General features: G+C 34.9%; 1 non-coding gene across 1 annotated transcript; it reads right to left on the bottom strand.

Moving 5' to 3' along the window:
- Nucleotides 1-4,523: 4,523 nt before the first annotated feature.
- On the bottom strand, nucleotides 4,524-4,659 carry LOC116156641 (small nucleolar RNA SNORA18). Its single transcript, XR_004140484.1, has one exon. It is a non-coding gene; the product is annotated as a small nucleolar RNA SNORA18 (small nucleolar RNA).
- Nucleotides 4,660-6,743: the final 2,084 nt, after the last annotated feature.

Below are 6,743 nucleotides of genomic sequence, written 5' to 3'. Positions count from 1 at the left end.
GATATTTCCAAGCACAGCATCTGCTCTTATGCATCTTTTATAATATTTTGCATCAAGCCCATATAATAATTGATCTCCACCATCTGATGATTTTTTTTTATTTAAGACCGTTTCCCCTCTTATGTTTTTGATAGATGGTAATTTTTAATATTTTGGAGCAAAAAAGCATCTAAATTAAAAAGAAGAATGATCAATAAAAATATCTTTCCTGAGATCTTTAATTTCCTTTATCCAATACATACTTTTTAGAGAAAGCTGCAGTCTTTGCATTTAGAAGAGTAAGGTCTTCTGTATATTATCTCAAATGGAAAAACCCAAGTTACTTAACCTGTAACTCACATGGAAGTGTAGGTCATATAAAGGCTGCTGAGAATAAACTCCCCCTTCCATCCTTACTCAGACTGGAAGTTTGGGCTTACTCTGGGTTCCTGTATAGGTGCTCTCAAGTATCCTGCCTTTCTGCACAAAGTGGAATTTTAAAATGTCCGGTATTGCCTAATGGCTTTTTTAAAATTGCATATCCACCTTAAGGTCCTTTGGTTGTCTCTGTGGAGACAAGACTTGATAACTCCCCAAATACAACCCCACAGAGACCTGTATGGGGACAGTGACTGATTTCAGAAAATGACAAATCATGCAATAAGCTAGTGTTCATCTACCTTCTGGAAGTAGTACTTGAAACAATCTGTTATTAAGAATATTTCCTGAGCTCTCAAAACCAGAGAATCAGCTCTATCTAGGGAACCAACTTCTTGATTTACCAAAACATACACTGGTTCAACTGTAGTGAAGGAAGTGCAGCCACCTTGACTGTAAAACCTGCTGCTTTTAAAACTAGGGGAGGTGCCCAAGACCTCCTAATGTCTCCCTAGTGTGGTCTGTGAACCACTAGCAGGATGCAAGGTGATTTTAGGTGGTACAGGGATGAACTTTCAAAAAAACTGTAGTCATTATTCCCTTGTTGTAGTGGATTGAATTGTGTCCTCCTCAGAATTCCAGAACCTCACTCAGAATCTAAGAATCTGACCTTATTTGGAGTAGAATCTTTGCAGATGTATTTAGTTAAGGGTCTTGAGATGAAATAACCTTAGATTTAGAGTTGGCCTTGAACCAATGACTAACGTCTCTGTAAGAGAAAGGAGAGAGAGATTTGAACACAGAGACATACAGAGAGAAAAAGGTCATGTGACTATGGAAGTGGAGATTGGAATGATGTGTGTACAAGCCAAGGAACATCAAGGAGCTAGGAGAGGGGGTCTGGAATAGTTTCTTCTCCAGAAGGAACCAACCCTATTGACACCTTTATTTTGAACTTCTGGCCTCCTGAACTGTGAGAGAATCAATTTCTGCTGTTTTAACGCACCTAGTTTGTGGTATTTTGTTATGGCAATCCTAGGAAATGAGTATACTTAAAAATATATTATGTAAAATATTTGTGGTGTATAAAACCTGTGATTTCCCAGCCATTACTATTTAGACTGATATTCTCTAATTAATTTAGAAAGCAAAAGTGCATTGAATAAAAAAAAAATTAAGTAAGTAATCTCATAGGAGGTAGGAAGATATTGCAAAACTGATGTGGGTGTCACGTGGGTGGAAGACCAGTTTGGGAAGCACTGTTGTTTGCAACCCATAGGCTCCTTCCACCTGGAGCGACATTGTGGGAGATCTGGGTTAACTGTTATCTTCACACCTAATCAACTCCGTGATTTTGGGTAAAATACAAATAATGACCATGATAAGCCCCGTCTTCCTCAAGCAGTAAAGTGGGGATGGTAATAAATGTCTCATAGAACTTATGTGGGGATCATAAGTTTCTTTTCCTTTTGCCTTGAAATACCGAAAGCCTAGATGTCTGAACCAGTTTTGCTGAGTGTGGAGGTGGGGTCTCCTGGCAGCTGGGTTGATGTACGAAAGAACATTTTCTAATTAGTGCCCCCAAATGTGAGTTGCGTGTGATAAGTATATAGGGCTGAGCAAAATGAGAAGTGAGCTGCGGTAAAGCAGTAGGAAGTGATGCAAATAGCCCTTGATGAATCATAGCTGAAGACAACTTTGTATTATTTCTGGGCCGTCATGTGCATTTTTTTGAGTTATGAGGGCCTTTATTTCTCCCTCTTTTCAACCCTTATCTTAGAGTTCATAAAAGCAAGGGAAAGAATTCTAGACATAGTCTGATATATCTTATATGTGGGAAAGTATGTATTTGAGTAATTTCAGAGAAATTTTGTAAATTTGATGTGCATCCCTAGAAATACTTAGGATGGTTTCCTAAGCAGACTGAGGATCAGCAAGGTGATTTGGAGTGAGAATAATACAGCAAACATCTATTGGGTACTAGACAGTGGGCAGGTGCCATGTTAAATGCTATCTCATTTAATCAGCCCTGAAATCTCTGAGGTAGGTATTGCTATTAAAATTCTTATTTTAGAAACTGAGGCATAGAGAAGTTAAGTGACTTGTCCTAGATCATTTAAGTAGAGATTAAGTAACTTGTTCCAGTTCATCAAACAAGGCAGTCTGACTCGAGAGCTTGCACTCCTAACCTCTTTATTATGCTGTGTAAAGACTTAAAAAATGTAGAAATACAGGAAGGGGAAGAATGCCTCTAGACGATGCAAGAGAAAGAACCTGGTCTTTGAAGTCAGGAAGACCTTATTGCAACCCTGGCTCTGCTGCTTAGCAATTAATTGACCTCAGGCAAGCTACTTAAACTCTATGCATGTCAGAGTTCCTATTTGTAAAATGGATGCAAAAATATATACATATATACATCATAGCATTCTTGTGAGGGTTAAATAAGAGGTATCCAGTACAATGCGGGATGCATGAGAAATAGCCTGCACTGTACCAAGTATTTCTCCAGAGGTAACTTACTTAATCCTTACAACAACCCTTTGAGGTGGATATTCTTGTTATCTCTCCTATTTTACAGGTGAGAAAATTATGCTTTAAAGACATGAACTAACTTTCCCAACATTACATAGTCAGCATATTGCAAAGTATGAATTCAAACTTAGGAAATCTGATTCCACAGCACAAGCTCTCACCCACCTTACTGTCTTCTTTTCCCATGTGAAAAAGACTTGGGAGTTGGGGTTAAATACAAGCTAGAGAAGATTCTACAAGGATAGCAGCTAGTGCAAAAGCCAGTGCATATTTAGGGCCCATTCATAGAAAAATAGGGTCCAGTGCGGATGATATATTCTGTGCTGTTCAGATTGCATCTGGAGTAGTATTTTCAAGTTTGGATGATACTTTTTAACAGGCACTAAAAAACTGGAAATGACTATGATAATGAGAGGGCTTGGAAGTGATCATGAAAGAGGAACGGCAGAAAGAGTTTTGTTTTGATGAAGGCCTACAAAGAGTCGGAGAGATAGATGTCTTTGGGAAAGGCTGACTGTCCAGTAGATTGACAGTACCTTGGTGTAATCACTATGGGTCCTGCCTGATTCTGTTCCCAGACTTGCAGGTTCAAGGATATGACTATATCAGTTAATCAATATTCAGAGTTGATCGTATATGTGGTAATTGACTCACACTAACCAAACTTCTAGGAGCTTGATGCATGTACCAGAATGCCAATTGCTTAAAATTAGGAACATAAGCACCAAACAGATTTTATACATGGATTTGCTGATCAGAGAATCTATCTTTTTTTTTTTTTTTTTTTTTTTTGGCAGGGTGCTGTTACATTCTTTTGTCAGAACGTATATAGTGGTAAACTAACTTGGCTTGCAAGTAGAGTAAAATCACAGGTTCGTTACAGTTTCTGACTTAGAATGATGGTCAAAAATTGATGCCTCATTATTTTATTAACTTGATTTATTAACTTAATTTCATTTACTTTGTTTATATCTCATTATTTTATTAACTGAACTTATTCATATGAACAATATTTCATATGCAGTTTTGAACATTTGTATCTCATCATCTGTATGTTGTATGCTTATATTCTTTACTTATTTTTCAGTTGGGTTGTTTTTAATTAGATGGTTGATTTCCAATTTTTTTCACAATGTAAAGGATTTTAAAAAATTATGTGTAACATTAGGAAAATTATTTAAAGTCAGTGAATTTTTATTGAAGGAATTTTACATGTGATTGCTTCCACTGCTCATCAAAGTCACCTTAGTTCTTCCAAAGCTTGAGTCAGGGTTTATCTTTAAGATAGCCCTTTTTAAAAGAATCTATGCTTAATCCACAATTGTCCTGCCAGTCAGCCCATGATTCTTTTAGTTGGACCTCATTTATCTCCACTTGAACATGGACATACTGAAAACATCAAACATTTCCCCACCTAGAATCTAATTTCTGCAATTAATTTACTTTAGGGCCACTTTTAAGGTCAGAGTAGATGGTTTTGCCTGGTTTCCAATTTCAGACACCGTCTAAACCTGAATGAGTTCAAATCACATTCCCTCCAAAGCTATCACACCCAAGAACAGTACAGACTGTGGGATATGCCAATACCTAAGGTAAAAAAAAAATAACTAACAGGTCTTTCATACTTTTAGCAGCTCTGTCTTGTAGTTAGTTCTTTTCCAAAGATCTCACAAATAGTTCTGTGAGTGAAGCAAAACCACACAGTTACCCTGTGAGGCATTTCCAACAATGTGGGTCTACAGGAAAAGCCTCCCAGGGATAAACCTCAACTATTGGTTTTTTTTTTAACTGATTGATAGGTTCTTTGTATGAATATATATATATATTTAAAATATTTATCTATATTTAGATAATTCAGATAAACTGAGTTATATATGTATACAAAGTAAAATAAAATGAGATGTAAAATCACATTACATCAATATATACAAGATCTTGTGGTAGCTTACAGCGAAAAAAAAGTGATAATGAATATATGTATGTTCATGTATAACTGAAAAATTGTGTTCTACACTGGAATTTGACACAACATTGTAAAATGACTATAACTCATTAAAAAAAGTTAAAAAAGGATGCAAAAGAAAAAAATAAAATTACATTACATTAGTTGCAAATATTTTTTGTCATAATTTACTGGCTTTTTGACTTTGTTTTTATGTGTTCTGCCATACACATAATGTACTTGGGTTTTATGTTTTGTCAAGATAGCTTCTCCCAACAAGATTAGAAATATATTTTCCCATTTTTTCTTTTATCCTTTAAAAATTTACATTTTTAAATACAACTGAGATTTATTTTTAAGTATAATGTGAGGAAGACATTTAATTTTACTCTTTTTCAAATGGATAGCTCCTTGTCCCAACATGGTTGTTAGTCTGTCAGTTCCTGTCTGATTTTAAATACCTCATTTATCACATACTAAGATCATTGTGTATTTTTCACAATACCAAATTTTTAAAAAATTTATTATTTTTTTAAATTGAGTTATAGTCAGTTTACAATGTTGTATAAATATTTCAACTGTGATTTTTATAATGCATTTTGAAATCTGGTAAAATAAGTTCTTTTTCTTTCTTTTTTTCTAAAAATTGTTAACTTTTTTTGGCACATCACACAGATGAATTTTAAAATTAGCCTGCCAATTCTATAAAATATTCTGTTGGAATTTTGATTAAAATTGCATCACATTTTAAATTTAATTTGGGGATAATTAATATCCGTGTAATATTGAACCTCTTAATCTAAGAATATCTTTTATGGCCTTTATTAAAATTGTATGATTATCTTCAATAAATTTCCTACTTTTAAGTTTTTTCCTAGGTAATTCAAGGTTTTGTTGGAATTGAATTTGGCTTTCTTTTCTATCACATTTTCAAATTAGTTTTTTTCTGATTATAGAAAAGCTGTAGATTCTTGTATGTTAATCTTGTTTCTACATTTCTGAAAAATTTCGTTAGTCCATATAGGTATTTTGTGATTGCCTTGGATTTTTTAGGTGTATGTCTACCTTGCCAATAGTCATACTTCTTTATTTTTCCTGATCTTTTTGTATTGACTAGTAACTCTAGGACAAAATTATTGACCATAAAAGTAGGCTTCATTATGTATTGTTCCTGACGTTTATGGAGACAGGGGTCTAATATTTTATTTTTCAGAATGATATTTGGAAATTGGCAAATTTCGATAATTATTGAAGATGAGTGGTAGATATATGGAGCTTATTAATCTATTTTCCCTTTATTTGTGTATGTTTGACATTTTCTATAATATAGAGTTAAATTTAAAAAAGAGTCAAATAAAAAAAAGAACAAGACATTTTAGGTTTTTGGTGGATACCCATTTTCAAATTAAGGAAGTATCTTTTTTCCCTAGCTTATTCTAAATTTTTAATTTGGGATGGGAATAGAATTAAATGTGTCGTCAAAAAATATTTTTTGAAGGAAAAACTGTAACAGGGTCCACTCATCTCAAAAGACCAAGGGAAAAAGTATGAGAATCTCAATGTGAAAAATTGACAACTCGTTCACCAAACATTTAGACCGGCTTCTCTCTCTTCATCAACTGACAGTTTTCAACAAGAGCAGAAGAGCCTCTAGGACCCAGCACATTGCTGAAAACACTGACGGGGCTAAATAAATAATGCAGAATTGTTAGAGGATTTTGTGGGGAGAGAGAGGTAAGGCATGGAAGCTGTATTGCACCACCCAGATCCCCACTCCAGGACTAAAGGACGTATCACTCCAGCTGTTGGGATTATAGTTGGCTGACACTCTCTAGCTGCCAGTCCTTTCCGGGAATTGCCCATGGCTGAAGAGAACCACTTTGCCCAAGGTTCTGCCTCCTTCCCAGGAGCA

The sequence above is a fragment of the Camelus dromedarius genome, chromosome 11, assembly GCF_036321535.1.
Source record: "Camelus dromedarius isolate mCamDro1 chromosome 11, mCamDro1.pat, whole genome shotgun sequence".
Classification (NCBI taxonomy): Eukaryota; Metazoa; Chordata; class Mammalia; order Artiodactyla; family Camelidae; genus Camelus; species Camelus dromedarius.
Note: the sequence above shows the minus strand (reverse complement) of the source record. Positions and strands in the feature narration are given on the sequence as shown.